This window comes from Motacilla alba, chromosome 4 (genome assembly GCF_015832195.1).
Source record: "Motacilla alba alba isolate MOTALB_02 chromosome 4, Motacilla_alba_V1.0_pri, whole genome shotgun sequence".
Classification (NCBI taxonomy): domain Eukaryota; kingdom Metazoa; phylum Chordata; class Aves; order Passeriformes; family Motacillidae; genus Motacilla; species Motacilla alba.
The window spans coordinates 33,216,327-33,232,225 of NC_052019.1; the positions used below are offsets into that span (position 1 = coordinate 33,216,327).

Consider the following 15,899-nt stretch of genomic DNA (forward strand, 5'->3'; position numbering starts at 1 on the left):
AGGCTAAAGTAACCTAAATCTAAAGTCCACTATATTTGTATTTAACTTTGTAAGAAATAGGTTTCCCATTGTTTTTGTATTTTGTATTACCATTACTAAGCAGAAGTATAAACAGAATCTAGAATCATTAAAATGGGGAGAAGCGTGCAGAAAACAGTTTTTTCTCCATCTGACTTATTATCCACATATTTTGCATAGTTTTAATGTAACCGTATTATAAAAGAAATTACACTAAATTTGTCAAATTTTAGAAGGCAGGGATTTCTACTTTGATTATGTGGTCAGTTATTGTTTTACTACTCTCCCATTTTAATGATTCAATCAAATACTATTAATAACATACAACAGAAGCTCCCTCATCTGTAATCCTAGTTGTTTACTTCTTGCCTCTCAGAAGAAAAGGAAGTATTTCAGTGATGATCATGAAATTTCATCTGTTTTCTTTTTGTCTTCTTACATCTGGCTTAGAGGGCAATACAGGAAATGGTAGAAATTTTTTCAATTTGTTAACTGCATATATACTTATGTGTTTCTTAAGAAATGTTCAGTTTGTCCTTGGCATATATGTTTCAGTAAGAAAAACCTATTTGAACTATTGTAAATACAAAGCTAACTGGAAAGAGGTTTGTGGGTTTTTGTCTCAAGAAAAAATTGTTATAAAGCCAGTACTCTTTCTTTGAAATGTTTTACTTTTTCTTTGATAGTTCCGAAAAGAGACTTAGCTTGGTTAGTGAACTTCTGGGTCTATATTAATTATGTTGAGAATTGGTGTGAAAATTTGCAGGATGTAAATGAAACTGTTGTTTAAAGCAGTCTCAACAAGGGAAGCATGAAAGGACAATGTCCATCAGAAATGAATTTTCTGAGAGTTTAGCAAAGCTGACTAAAAGAAGGTTTTTCGATGCTGTTTTCTTTCTACTGCAAAAATGTCATACATACCTCTACTTAACATATGAAAGAAGAAAAAAATATGAACTAAAGCTGGAGGATTCAAATCAAAACAATACTGTACTGCCAGCCACTTGTTTTGTACCCTAGTCTGAGGCAGAGGCTGCTTTGAAGACTGATAACTGCTGCAAGCTTAAAACCTCTGGGTAGTTTTACATTTTCAAGTGTTTCCACAGGGTAGGCTCCACTCCACAGTACTTCTGAATGAGGGCTATGCTTGAACACACAACTGTGCATTAAGCAAGGAGCGACAGAGTAACACCTCATGCATTTGACACCTCTGAAGTATCTGTTTTACCTGAATCCTAATAGTTTCAGATGCAGATGCATCACCTGAAACAAAAAAACCAGTAAGCAAGTATGAATACTGCTAACCTGAGGAAGCAGGTGGTATTTTCTAGGTTATATTTGTAGTCACTGAATTTGTTTCAAATGTTAAAAATTCTGGTAGATCTTTTGATTTCCAATTCACAATATTAGATAAGCTAAACATAAGTGTAAAAAAAATGCCTTTTAGATAATGGAAGCAAGGTGTAATAGGAATTTTACTGTATCCATAGCTCAGGATATATTATGTCATCAAGGTAAAAGTAACAGTTTCATAATGACCTGGGGCTTGAATTAATAGTGTTGTAATAACTTCATAATGGGGGAATTTGATGAATACTGTTGTAAGAGTTTAATAATGGGGGAACTTGATACCAAACGAAATGTTTTCTCTCACAGTCTTTCCTGTTGAGAAACATAACTGAAAAAAACCAGGAAAGACCCATAGCTATTCCCAGATCAATGAATAACTTCCACCATCATCTTTATAAAAATGTTTAGCTCAATGAACAATTCTTAAAAATCCAAACCAGAAAAATCGGCAGAGTTGCTAAACACAGGAAACATGGTGGCTTGGATTCACAATTATCACAGATAAGAGTACTTTATCTCACTTTTCAAGATAACTGACTACAGACACAGCACTGAGGAATTAAAAGATATAATATTGAAGATATAGGTGAAAATATCAGGAATAATCTCTCTACTCTGATTCAAATAGTAAACCAGAAAATTCCTTACTGTTTCTGGAAATCTTAACACTGCAGAATTATGAAGAGTAATGCACTAATCACTGCCTAACTGAAATGTAATTTTAAGATGAAATCAAACAGGAGTTCTAAATATCAGTTTTCATTCAAATGGGAAATTTTATCTGTATTTCTTATAGGTGCAAGAAATTTGGAAATATAAATCAATTCTAATTCATCATAATAAATATATAGGGATATTCAGCTATAGTGCTCCATAGACTTCTGTGGCCCTATAACTGACTAAATATGAAAATGAACTGATCACTTTCAATAGAAACACATTAATACAATTGGTGGACGTGCAATAAAAGAGGTTCAGATGTTCATTTTATTCATTTAAGAAATTAAAAGGCTAGTGTGGAAAATAGAAAAGATTTTTGAATTTTGCCCCCAAACCCCAGAAATTACTGCTAGTAAATTCTGCTTTGACCCAAATACATGACACCTTTGGAACACACAAACCAAGAAGCAAAACTACATTTCTTGTTCAATAAAGTCAGGAATATAGCTGTACTATATTTCTCCTTTTTCCACTTTCTTCCACTCAGATTCTGCATCAATATTTCCTTCAATACAATTATCGCCACATGAAAATACTACAACATAGGTTAAAGAAATGGTAAACACATAAAAGAAGTGCACTTAAGCATTTCAAAAATACAAAACTGAAAATCTCTAGTAGGATGAACTATATAAAAACTAGATGTCTGGTGTAAAAGATAATTTCTGTCTGACCACAGGTATGGTTAAACAATATAGTTTATATGTATAGATATAGAAATAGGCCTTACTAGAAAAAAAAAAAAAAACCAAACCCAAAAAACCAAAGAACAACCTAACACACTTCATCCAGTTGTTGAAATACAACAGAGCTTACTTTACCATATGAGGACTTCTAACATTATAAATATTATTGAGATTATAATATTGTGATTTCACTTTTTTTTTCCCCCCAAGAAGTTTCTACTGCCAATTGTGAATATATTTTGTAAGGTATATAATATGATTTGCTAGAATGAAAGCTCATCCTAAATTGATGACTTGAATTATCTGTCTGGCAGTTTTTTTGGGGAACATTACATAGCCATTTATTAACAACAACAAAGTCTGTTTTATTTCTTTAAAAAAAGTATGACTATTTAGACAAATGTCAAAAAGGATGATAAACATTTCTGTATAAGATAGACATGTGCTATCCTGTGAAAGATAATTTGGGTAGTCAGCAAATCCCTACTGGCACAAATGTGAGGAGACACTGGCCAGAAAAATCTGTCTGGTTTTCAGCATGTGTAACACTTCTCTTAGAAAAATAAAAGGGTCTCTCACTAAAATCTTAGCTGACACATTAGCATTAAGTCAGTGCCTGCCAGCAAACATGGTAAAAGGGTGTTAAAGGTTCTCATTGTAAATACTATTTTTCTGAGAGCTTAAACAATACTACAGAAAAGGGCTCTGGGCTGAAGTGTGGAATATTGCATATCTCCTAGAATGTGTGTCTTTAGGCATTTATTTTTTAATTCCTTTATTGAGATAGGTCCTAATCTTGAAAAGCAAAGCTTAAGTGAAAGCAATAGGACACAATCCCTAAGAATGCTCAAGCACTGGGCACACAACATGCAACTTGCAATCTGATCCTCCTTGCTGGGATCCCAGTCAGAACATGCTTCCTTGGAATTCCTTTAAATTAAATTGATTCAAGACTACCACAGTTTAAAGATATTTCATTTGGATTAGGAGCTGAATTAATATATTTCCATGAGAAAACTCCTCATGAGCATTCACGCATAGGCATTTCTCCACCTTTTTATTGTAAAAGAAGACCCAGAGAGAGACCAATCTCCACCGAATTAATCCCATTTCTCCCAAGGACAGCTCCAGGACAGCCACCATCAAGGTAATTAGAAAGGGAAACACCAGTATCAGTCACAAAAAGAAAAGCTGTGAATATGAACAAAGAACTTAAAAGGTCGCAAAAGTTGATAATGCACCAATTGAACAAATGCTAGAGTGACACCAAATCTGCAAATGTACAGAAACAAGATGAACAAATACCATGTATCTCTTAAAAAAAGAAAAAAAAAAAAAGAAAAAAGAGAGCATTATTGCCTGAAAAAAAAACAAAAAACACATCAGATAAAAAAGAAAAGCCTTCTCATTATGTTTCTCAGCTAGTCCATACCGTAGGAGTGAGCCTAGATTGCACTTCTATTTGTGCCACCAAATAAGCATTAGTACAAACAATATAGAGAATGCCCCCAAAGTATGTGTGAAATACAATACATTAAATTGTTCCTAAAGATTGGCGTTCTTTCACAAAAAATTCATATGCTGTTAATTTTGTCATTGAAATGTTTAAATTTTTTTGCCACTTCTCAAGATAGAAACGGAATTAATCCCTACAAGAAAAGACAAATTACTGTTTTAAACAGCACACCATCCATTCAGCAAAACCAGAATGAAAGGTTAAAACATTTTATAAAACACTGACCAGCTTTACGCGTTAATTATGGTGTACCTACAGCAATTTTGAGTCAATACCTCCCTTTCGTTTCAACCACTGGAGTTCGGTATGTCTGCAAACAGGGTCATAAGTCCCTAATGGTAACTGGAGCTAAATACTCTGGATGATTAATTAATGAAAAAAAAATTAATGGCACGTTATGGAATAATGATAAGGTAGACAAGACTACTTTTAACTAAGTATCATTAGCCTGCAAAAAAGAATTAGTAGACTTCCATAGAGGAGGTCTAAGGTCATATCTAAACAGGAACAGGCTTGATGACACTGACAGCTGGAAGGTTTCAACAATAGCAAAATTTCTACTGAGAACAGGTCTATCTGGTTAACTTGAGTAAATCAAGCCTTAAACATGTTAACTTAATCATTCTCTATCCGAGCATAATTAGACCTGATTTGAACTGCTTAAATTTTAATGCTGCAGTCTCCTTTATACAGAAGCAGGAAGCTAGCTACCGGGTGAACGGATTTTGCCTAAGAAAGGGAGAAGGATACTTCAACACTGGAAAGACAGAAAAGATTGCCACACAAAAAGAAGACAAAAATTTCATTAACACTTCACAACAGACAACTGTTGAGTTCAACAAGGGGCAGTGCTTGGAATGACTGTGCTGGTCTACTTTAACTACAGTGATTGAATTCCTTATTAATGCATCAACTGAAAAAACGTAGTTTACAAAACCATTTGTTTTAATATTTTTATTATTCTGAAGTAATAAAAGAACGTTTTTTAAAGATCTAGGGTGGTTCCAAATAGTTTCTAATTCTGTCTCGCATAATAATAGTTATTTCATAACTATTAACATTTGTTCTATTAATGCGCTACTTTATTGCAAAATTTAATTCCTTTCAGTGTGAAATAAAAAATAAGAATGCTCAGCCTACGTGTGATCTGTAGAATTCAACAGAAAGGAGAACAATAAAGACGTGCATAGGTTAAGCCCAAGGTCAAACACATCAGCAGAAACAAATTCAGAAGTTCATAGGTAAGCTGAATTCTTATTAATTAGCATGACATTGACATATTTTGTAAAACTACAGGTAAAGATTGCTTGCTGTGTAATAATATATCCTAATAACTCTCAGTGGGAACATCAGCTTGCAGAAAGGAAGTGATAAGAAAGTGAATAGTGACAAATTATTAGAAAGACAGTATTCACTAAACAGTTATAAGAAATTCATAAATGATACATCTTATTGACTAGTGAGAGTGCATTTATCTCTCACATCTAATGCAATGTTAGAACTGCAAAGATACTGAGAACTGTAAGAGGTAACTGCAGTTTTAAATAAAATTTAATGTAAAGTTAAAAAAAACAGATATAAAAAAAGTGTCTTTTGTCAGACCTAAATATACTGAAGTCCATATTGGTCAAGTCAGTATAAATTATAATACAAAACTCACTGGACATTTGATAAATATGCTATATTTTGGACAAGTGAAGATGTCTTTTGCAAAGGAAATTATTCCTCTGTAGACATACTGAAGCACTTTTTCTCATTCAACAGACACATGAATGTGAGTGATTTGGTTGCCTGCAGTTGCTCAGTTGGAGTATACCTTGGATTTGCAGAAGGTTTTTCTTAGAGTTTCTCAACAAAGGCTATAATAAAAAGTAAGCAGGTAAGAAGGCAGAGGCAAGAAGGCAGGCATGTATAACTGAGACTTCAAAAGCAAAGTAGTAGAGAGGAAAGATCCAGTTCCTGAAATTGCGAGACATTACTGCTGGACTTTTTCAAAGAGTTTTTCTAGGGCCTGTGCTGTTCAACATTCATAAATTATCTGGGAAGAGGGATGAGGGTTGTTGAAAAATGTCCCTGACTGGAGTTATTTGGGTTAGCCAGGACAAGGACAGACAGTGTAGAATTCCAGAAATTCTATACTTGCAAGGCTGAGTGACAAGGCAAAACAATGGCAGAATAAATGCCCTGCAAGTAAATGTAAAGTGATACTCAAGAGAGGGTGAGGGAAAGTGGGAATTTCAACATAGCATAGAGTTGACAGTCACCATGGAGAAATGAGCCCATAGTTGCAAAACCACTCAATATTGGTATTCAGTAAGAAACTAAGAAGGAAAAGCTGAAGGAATGATTTTGAAATAATATAAACCTAAGAACTGCTCACACTTTGAAAGCAATGAGTAGCATGCAAAACCCAAAACAGGGCAAGAAAGATTAACAGCTTCTACACAGAGTAGGATACTTCTCTTGAAAAGACAATCTCCAAAGAAGGATATAGATGAGGCTGACAAATCACTGGTAGCATAAAGGGAATGGATTGATTACGGGTCAATCAAATCCAATACAATGTAGATTCAAATTAAGATAGAAGAAAATACATTCAAAACAACAACAACAAAAGGTTCTTTATGCACAAAATGAACAGGGTAGTAGACCCATGCAACTCATACTTGTTCTAAGACTTGAATAGTTTTGTGGGAATAGATTCAGAGACCCAAAATGCAACAAAATTTTGATCTTTAGAAACCACATACATCCGATGAAATTTCATCAGCTAAAACTGCTGGAGGCTGGGGAATCTACTTCTAGTTCTTACCCTTCCCTGGCCATATATTTATAATCGCTGCCCAGACAATTCCTACCCTAATCCAATAGGGGCGTTCTTCTTTTGCTATGTTTCCCCATGTCATTACTTTTAGGCAGCTGGCTGAAGTGGGCATGGATGCATTTGAGGCACTTAATCATGTTGATGTGTGATACATTTAAAATACTTGCTTCTCAGTTTTGGATTATTCTTGGAGGGCAGAAGGGAAGAAGAATCATAAAATGTAAGTGCTACAAGACTTCACTTATAAATTCTGCCATCTTTTATTGGATACTGTCCAGAATGTCAGAAATTTTTCATGTTTTTAGGATAGTTCAAGGAGTTTTTTGCATTATCATGTCCATGACGTATCTTGCTGCAAATGCCAGTATTTTTATAAGTGAATCAGTAGACAAGTGCAAACATGGAATCTCACTGAAAAGTTAACAAGTCTCCCAAGGAGAATTGCCCTTTGCCATTGAAGATATCTCCTGGCAACAATCGTAATACCAATGAGATTAAACGTAACTTCCTCTAAAGCTTTTCAAATGAAACAACATGGCTTTATCATACCACTAAGTAGTAACACTTCATTCAATATGTACATTAATTATTGCTGAATTATAATGGACTGTCTAAAAAGTTGTATAATATTCACATTAATACTAAATTAATTCATTATGATGAGTGTAATTACAATGAATACTAACTAAATTAATAGCAGCTAGACATGCTAGAAAAAGTGCTACCCATTTACTTGACATGTTCCAAATGGCATATATTTTGTAAATGTATTTAGAAAAGTAGCATGAATAGTTTGAATAGAGTGCGAAGCAGAGCGTTCAGCAGAGATTTTTTTTTTAATATCATTGAACAAATTATTTTACTGTATGTTCGGCTTCTATGCACACACACACATATATATAATGCAACCTGAATGCATTATCTGAATCAAATAAAAATTGTAAATCATCAATTATGCTTCTGATTATATTTAGCTTCACTTCTACACATATATGAATGAAATCTTAGATGCATGGTCAGAAAAACAGGAAGTCAGGAAACAGACTGTATATGCTGCTGAGCCCCAGTCTTGCACTCCCGTATTCATTCTGGTCTGCGCTCTACAGATCAACCATGTTCCAGGAAAAGCCTGATGTCAGGTGGTATGTTTAGCATGCTTCTGCATTTATATTTCTTGACCTGTTGGCCTAAGCCTTACATAAACTATTCTTGCCGATGGCAAAAGAAATCTGGCTTGGGAATTGTATCTGTAGCCACATGCCAGATGTCTCACAGGCTCTCACAGAGTGTTAATTGTTCACCAGTTTTCAAGGAAGAAGTCAGTTTTTATCCATAAGATAAAATTTTAGTAGATTTAGAAAAATAAAATATGATGCCTAATTCAACAGGGGAAACAAAAAGAGTTACTTACAATGCTCTTTTCAATCAATGGAATGCAGTTTTGCTGCCATCTGTGAAAGCAAACAAAGCACAAAAACATCATTTCACATTGGTCACAGAATTATAAAAATTTTAAGTACAAGTAAAGGGAGTATAATTAGATGCTATAGTACTAAAAGACAACTAAAATATTATCGTACTTATTCTTCCTCTACTTTGATTCAATACTTCGATTCAAAGGTAACATCATCGACTGGATTCATTCTTTTGCACTAACATATCCAATACAGCATAAAATATAAAAAGTATTCATTGCTTTGTCCAAAGAAAAGAAAAATCAGTGGATTAGTAGGGCAAACAATGATTGAAAATGCTGCCAAACACTTGACAAAACATCAAAACACAGCTTGATTCTTTGTTCACACAACAGAAGATACAAAGAAAAAAAAGTATCATCCTTTAACTTTTCTTGTATTGTATTTCAGAAGAAGATGAACTGTAGCCTTCCGGCAATCGCTAATGCAGTGTTTGTCTTCTGTGTTGAGATTATCCACTTGGGTGCTGCACTGGAGCTCCCTGGGCTATTTTGACACTGCATCCAGATGCTCCAATTTTGCTTCAGTGACTCAAGAGCAGAGCCTATATGCCTTAAAGCAATGTTCAAAGGGTTAGGTCTTGATGAACAATTAAAGCACTCAGAAGTGTTTCTGAACATCTCTGACTGGTGCTGAAGTGACTTAAGTGGCCCTTGTATGACATCCAGGGAGGGAATATGTAATAGAAAGATTCAGTTCTACACTCAAGGTGAATGTGAATTCTGCCCCACTTTTACAGGAAAAAGTGCAAGCACAAAAGAAAAATATTCACAATTTTAACAGCAGTGTATCAGTTCTAGAAAGGATGAATATTTTTCTGCTTTATATAAACCACTTTAAAAGGCCTAGATAGAAATATTTTTATTAAAGTTGCATTTGTTATAAATTCCCACTTTCTTGTTTGAGACCGAAATAATTTACTGTTTGGGCAAGACTTTTTTAAGTGAATGTGCACTCCTGTTGAACCTAAGCATAATTTCACAGAAAATAAGATCTATGTACTTCAACGTACTTCAGTAGTCCATAAATGAAAAGCTAACTCAAGCACAGAGTGTTATTATTCCAACTGTTTCATATTTATGGGATTGGAAACTCATTTTGGAAAATATAATTCATTTAATTGGAGAATAACTTCATGTATTAAATGCCACAAAACCAGAGAAATACATAAGGCTCCATCACATCCACAACATGGGTCCTGAAGCAAAAAGTTTTAAGGCACCTGATCAACTAATCCCAAGACAAGTAATACATTCAAAAACATTTCTTACTTATGAAGAACAAATAATTATAATTTCATATGTGCTTAAATTCCCATATTTTTGTGAAAAATGCATAATTAGGCTATTTTATTTATTATTTCATATTTTAATTTTTCATTCTTGAGATTTTTCCTTGTGTTTGAGAAAAATAAGCCAGGGAACGTTCCCATGTTTGCAAGAATTACACTTCGGGGTTTGTTTAGGGTTTTGTGTTCGGTTTGTTTTGGTTTTGTTTAGTCTTCTGATATGAGATGAAGTAAGAAAACAATTTCAGGTGGCAATTGTCATTGAAGAAAGTTTTACGTGAGCAATGCCAGTGCATGACTTAGGTTGGAAGACACAGATTTGATACAGAATACAAACTGTGTACCAGGTGGGAGTTAACTGCAGGAAATCTTGAGAGACACAAGCTAAGGCTGAGGGATGCTCTGAAAAAATTTTGTGGGGGTGAAAAAACAAAAAACAAACAAAAAAAGAAAAAAAACCACTGCAAAAATTCACTTTATGATCCCTCCAGCATCTTCTTCTCCTTTGTTTCTGTTAACTTTGCATCTGGTTGCTGCCAGTTAGCTCACCCACTGTGCTGACTGGGCAGCACAGAAGAAACACACCCGGGTTTGCCTGCCCTGCTGATCTCACAGTCAGGTTAAAGGTTTCATCAAACCCTGCACACAGTGCAGAAGTTGTTCACGTACTAAAGCTTCATACTTGCATCTGCTTTACATGAATGGAGAATCACTTTAAATATTTGTATCTTGGATGCTTGTTTTGAATACTGCTAAATTAATTTTTTCTTATTTTGTGAAATGTGTAAAGTAAGAGAAGATTCTTAGACATGAAACAGAACGCACGTAAGAATTATTATCAAAATTCTTCTTATGATTTTTATAACACAGTTTAAATCAAAGAATGTGCAGGTCAGAGGAGAGAAATAAAGACTGATTATTTATATTTTATAAATGTTTTTACTTCTAGAGTTCAGAAATAATTTTCAGTCTTAAAAATAAAACATTGGTTGAAATATCCCAACTTCTCCATAATGGAAACTAGTTTTAGTTTTATGGACTAGGAAGGTCCAGCATTATAAAAAAAAGATGATTAATTAAAAATAGAATTCAGAATACTCTGTTAGCAATAGCGTTTGCTTGAACAATGCACTACATCTTTTTGCATAAAACTCAACAAGCAACAAAGTAAGAGTTAGCAAATACACTTGACTCTTCCATAAAGAATGTTGATGTCTTTGGGTGCTCTTGTCAGAAGTCTTCCAGAAAATTGCGTTATTTTGGGAGAAATGACACATATGAACAACTCTAAGTTCAAGTACATTTTCAATCAGCATTTAATAAAAAAGCACAAGCAACACAAATCTGTCATATATTTCAAAACTTCTGATTTAAAGTGAGGGCATCAGGCCTGCCTAAACAACTACTGTGGTGTAACCACCTTCTTAGTGTACAGAGAATATTCCCTGCCCCCATGAAATGCATGGTGGATCTCTGTGACTATGTGTAATCAAAAAAGGAATGAATTTTGTTTTTCTGGGTAAATCTCTGAAAGAGAAAGCTGAAGCAAACTAGGCATGAAGGTTTAGAGAACTAGGCTTTATTATTCAACTTGTGTCTTGATCATTCCAGTGTATATCTCTTAGAGAAGGAAAGACACTGTGTTCTTGACCATTGCTCCACTGATGTAAAGTAGAAGCTTGGGAAATCAAGATTACCACCAACCACTCTTTCTAGGTAAGGAACTGCACATTACTAGTCCTTTATTACAGCTCTAAAGGAAGGCAAGATCATTCACTACATTAAGGCTCAGGAAAATCTGGGCTTCACAACTGGTAACAACAAATCTGTATGACTCTGAAAGGATTTGCGATATTTGACAACCTATTCTGTACCTGTACACTACTACTGAGGCATTTTCCTGCAAGAGATAAACAGCTAACCTTTGCAGGTAAAATTTTTCTAGCTTGATTTTCCCCATTAAAAAAAACAAAAAACAAAACAAACAAACAAAAAAAAAACCCCCAAAAAATCACCTATACTTTCTTCTGTCTTTTCCTTACATCCATTGGCACTGTAAAAGGTAGAGAAGAAATACTCATTTCATCAATGGTCGGAGTTTCTTTTGTATTGATCCTTGTGTCTGAATTGAAATAAGCACTTGTGGCCAGCAAGTTCTATTCTCCTTCTAAATAGAGGCATGCTAGTTCAGCGCAGTACAGGTTCTTGAATTGGGAAGTGTTAGTAAACATGGAAGTATATGCAGGAGGGCTTTAAGTATTATGTAAATAATTTCCAGTTAGTTGTCTTTACAAAAAAGGGTATTGAAAAAAAAACCAAAAACCAGTCATCTTCTCCCTCCTCTACAATGCCCCTGCATTTCAATTAAAATTATGGATTTAGGGACAAAGAAAATCATACTTTGATTTCATTTGGACTGACAGAAATAGTCAGGAAAGATTTAGAAATAAAAAATGTGGGGAAGACTTATCCTTCTACGTTCCCAAAAGTAGGATTTTTCTCCAGTCATTAATTTGTATACTTGCCAGAGACATCAGCAACACTGCAGAAGCTATTTAAACACAAAACTAAAGAACTGGAAATGAAAGATTAGGCTTACACGCTCTTTGTAAATCATTCATGGAAGTAAAGAGAATCCCCCCTCTCTTCACTTATTCAATAGCTCTGCGGTTAGGGCCTCATCTGATATACAATGTGGGACAATCAGGTTCAAGACCTTGTCTGCACATTCGTGAACCCACATTTTCACTTTCCCAAAAGAGTTCTTAAACCAGTGAGAAATCTATAATTGGCTTCTCTCGATCCCCATGGAAAAAGCTGTTCTGCATGGATTATTTAAATACTGAGTCAAAGAGAGAGAATGACTCTTTGGTCTGGTGGATAAAGAATTCACTTGGGAGGCACACAGCTCAGTCAAAGTAGCAGTTCAGATAGTTCAGGTGAGAGCATACCCCTGCAGAATATCCAGTGGTTAGGTGATTCCCCTGGAAGGTAGAAAATAAAGGTTTAAATCTCAGTCAGGGGGAAGGGCTTGAAACCTAGTCTCCTATATATAGGAGTTATTGCATTAAAAAACATATGGTGAGATTTTCAGCTTTGCCGGGGTAGAGGTGGGTGGGTGGAGATGGGAAGATGAAGAAGAGAAACAGTTGTTATCTCTTCACTACTAGTTTTGTGAATCTATTCCTGTTCCAAAATCAAAAAATACAGCCATCACAAATTCAGTCTGAATTTTGACAGCTTTTAAAATTGCTAGCAATCAATTTATTCACTAGAGTTATATTCAGATAGTCAATGCAAAACATTGTCTTCCTTGCAGGCTCAGATTAGACTCTCAATTAAAGACTGAATTAATTTTTTTGCATGTAGGAAGCTGCCCTGTACATATAGTGTACATATACAGAATAATCCTTGTGGAGTTAGGATTACCTGCCATTCAAGAACAATTCTATGAATTGTTCAAAAATTCTATGGGATCAGATGGAAATACTATAGTAGGAGCACATTAACATTTCAAACTGTTCAGAGTAAATTCACCACACTTTTTATAAGAAAGGAATGATCACGGTCTTTCCTTTTTTTTTTCTTTCTGGAGATCATATCTTGACACAAAAGAATCCAGTATAGTTTATCTGGAACTAGATAATTTTCCTATTTCTTATATTGTAGTTGTCAACCTCCTATTTAAATGCAGTATTCTATATTTCATTTATTATATAGGGTCTCCAAATACACATTTGAATCTATTTTATGAGAAACTTAATAATTTTATTAAATAACAGAAAAGTAAATCTGAATTCCTAAGTACTTGCCATCAACACTGATTTAAGGATTCATTTGATTACCTGATTATTTAAATATTATTTTTCTTTCATTATCAATATTTCTCTTCTAAAACCTTCATGTTTTTCTGACAGCATTTAGAAGTTCCAAGGATATCACTGACAAGTTAACTGGATGTAAATCTTTCAAACACAAAGTGTATTTCAACAGGAAAAGGTTGGCCAAGTTCAAGAGTTAAATTTGAAATAGCTTGATACAATTACTCCGATAATTTAATTTGCCTAATATATAAATGTTATATATTCAGAAATACTCATTCTTAGGCCACTCCTACACAGTATTATTGCCTGCTGGCCTCTAAAAGCACCCACAGTCACTATTTAATTCTTAATGAGAATGTAAGAATATGCTGCTGCTTTCACACAGCACTTTTTTTCACAATATGAGTGCAGGCAAAAATAATAAAATATTTTCAAATTTGCCAGCTAACAACAAGAGTAAATTATGTATATTTTTTAATCCAGTTTTTTTGCCAATGGACTTGTTCATTTGCATAAATTTTGTTTCTTGTGGGAAGTCTAACTTTTTATGATTCCCATGTTAGATTCTCCCCTCAGCACTTCCAAAAAAGTGAAACATCTTTTCCAGTTAAGAAGTTCATACATTTTTTAATTAAATATCTTGGGGGAGGGGAAATAAAGTTTTAGTGTTGGAAATTCCTAATTTTCAACTAACTCAAAAAGAAAATAATCTTAATATAAATCTACTTTATGAGAGTATTTTAGATGCATAATGTAAAATGAAGAGTTACTGAAAATGCTGTGTGCTAATAACATTAATGTTTGTTTTAGCTCAGATACGTAAACAGGAGGTATTATGGGGAAAATCATCCTCTTATGACTGATAGCTGGAGCAGGTGTCAATGTTGGTATAGTGGGAATTGTTATTTGGATTTTATTGGCTATTGTACCAGGCTGCTTATAAATATACAGTGATCTAAAGGTACTTTCACATAAAGGATAAACTGACACACTTGTCGAATTTTGTTTCAACTACATAACAAGTATTTTATATGAGAAAAATATGGCCAAGTGGGCTTCAAATATTTTTTTAGTATGTTCTGGATCAAACTGTAGTAAAACCACCAAACAAATCATACCAAAAAGTCTTTCTCAGCATGTTATTCATAAATAATCATAAAGTGAAAATTTCTTAATGCATTCAATATGTAAGCATAGCGGAAAGGATTCAGGTTTTGCTAATTATTTCTGTTTAAAAAACTCAGTTCACAACGGTATTAGTTAAATTCACAGATGTAATTTTCCACAAACAATGTATGATTTTTCTACCTGCTCACTACTGAATAATATTTCACCTAAACTTGCTTCAACTCCAGCATCACTGAAGAAAAAAAGCTTTAATGGAAAACTCAGTGCCAGGCAAGGCAGCTTCCATCAGAGAAAAGAAGGTTTATGGCTGAATCCTCCATAATAATGATTGGGCACAAGATTTTATCTGAAATAAAAAGCCCATACATCAACAAAAATCTCACCAACAACACTCAGGCAGACTATTTTTAGCATTGTATTGCTTTTGTTGTTTTTAACTCTAAAATAGAGAAGGACAAAGTAAAAATATACAGCTTGGTATAAAAATATGCAGACTTTTTTGGTGAGAAATTAGTTCAAAAAACCATACAGTAATGCTTTGTGACTAAAAACATAATTAGGTAAAGAAACCTAATTAAGAAATGAAATATAATAAGACAGTTTGGTGGCATGTTTCACTGTACTCTTATCCAAAATTTTTCACTAATTTATATGTCTGAAAAAAAGAAACTCAATTATTCCTGGATTATTGGTCTCAATCTCGCACAATAATTTGAGCAGTGTACCAGTACAACTAACTTCAATTCTATTCTTCTTAATTATACAACATTACACTCAATTATTTTTTTACTTTTGTTGCTGAGAAAAAAGAGGAAGAAGCCACTGTATTTGTATTGTCATCTCATTTCCCGTCCCCCTAAGGCTCTTTTTTCTTACCAAAGTGAGAATCTTTCACAATCTGAAATATCAGTTTTTATTTCTTTAATTGGGTGTTTCTATCAGGACCCTTTCAGTGAACTCTTCACATTTTAATATACTTCTGCTTCACTACTCTAGCTGATTGTTTCAGAGGTTGTGCAGAACACATTCCTGATCTTCACGAAAGCCGCTTTCAAGGTCTTTCATATTCT

The 15,899-nt window shown here is 34.0% G+C and overlaps 1 protein-coding gene across 27 annotated transcripts in view; it reads right to left on the reverse strand.

The window, feature by feature from the left end:
- TENM3 (teneurin transmembrane protein 3) overlaps positions 1-15,899 on the reverse strand; it is a 1,291,416-nt gene that overhangs the window by 848,721 nt on the left and 426,796 nt on the right. For 26 of the 27 annotated variants that reach the window (XM_038135908.1, XM_038135903.1, XM_038135907.1 and 23 more), the window contains one exon: positions 8,526-8,565. The gene's annotated coding sequence lies outside the window, so the exon portion shown is untranslated. Of the gene's footprint in view, positions 1-1,246; positions 1,262-8,525; positions 8,566-15,899 lie in introns of those variants that run through there. The other variant, XM_038135905.1, reaches the window with a different exon arrangement.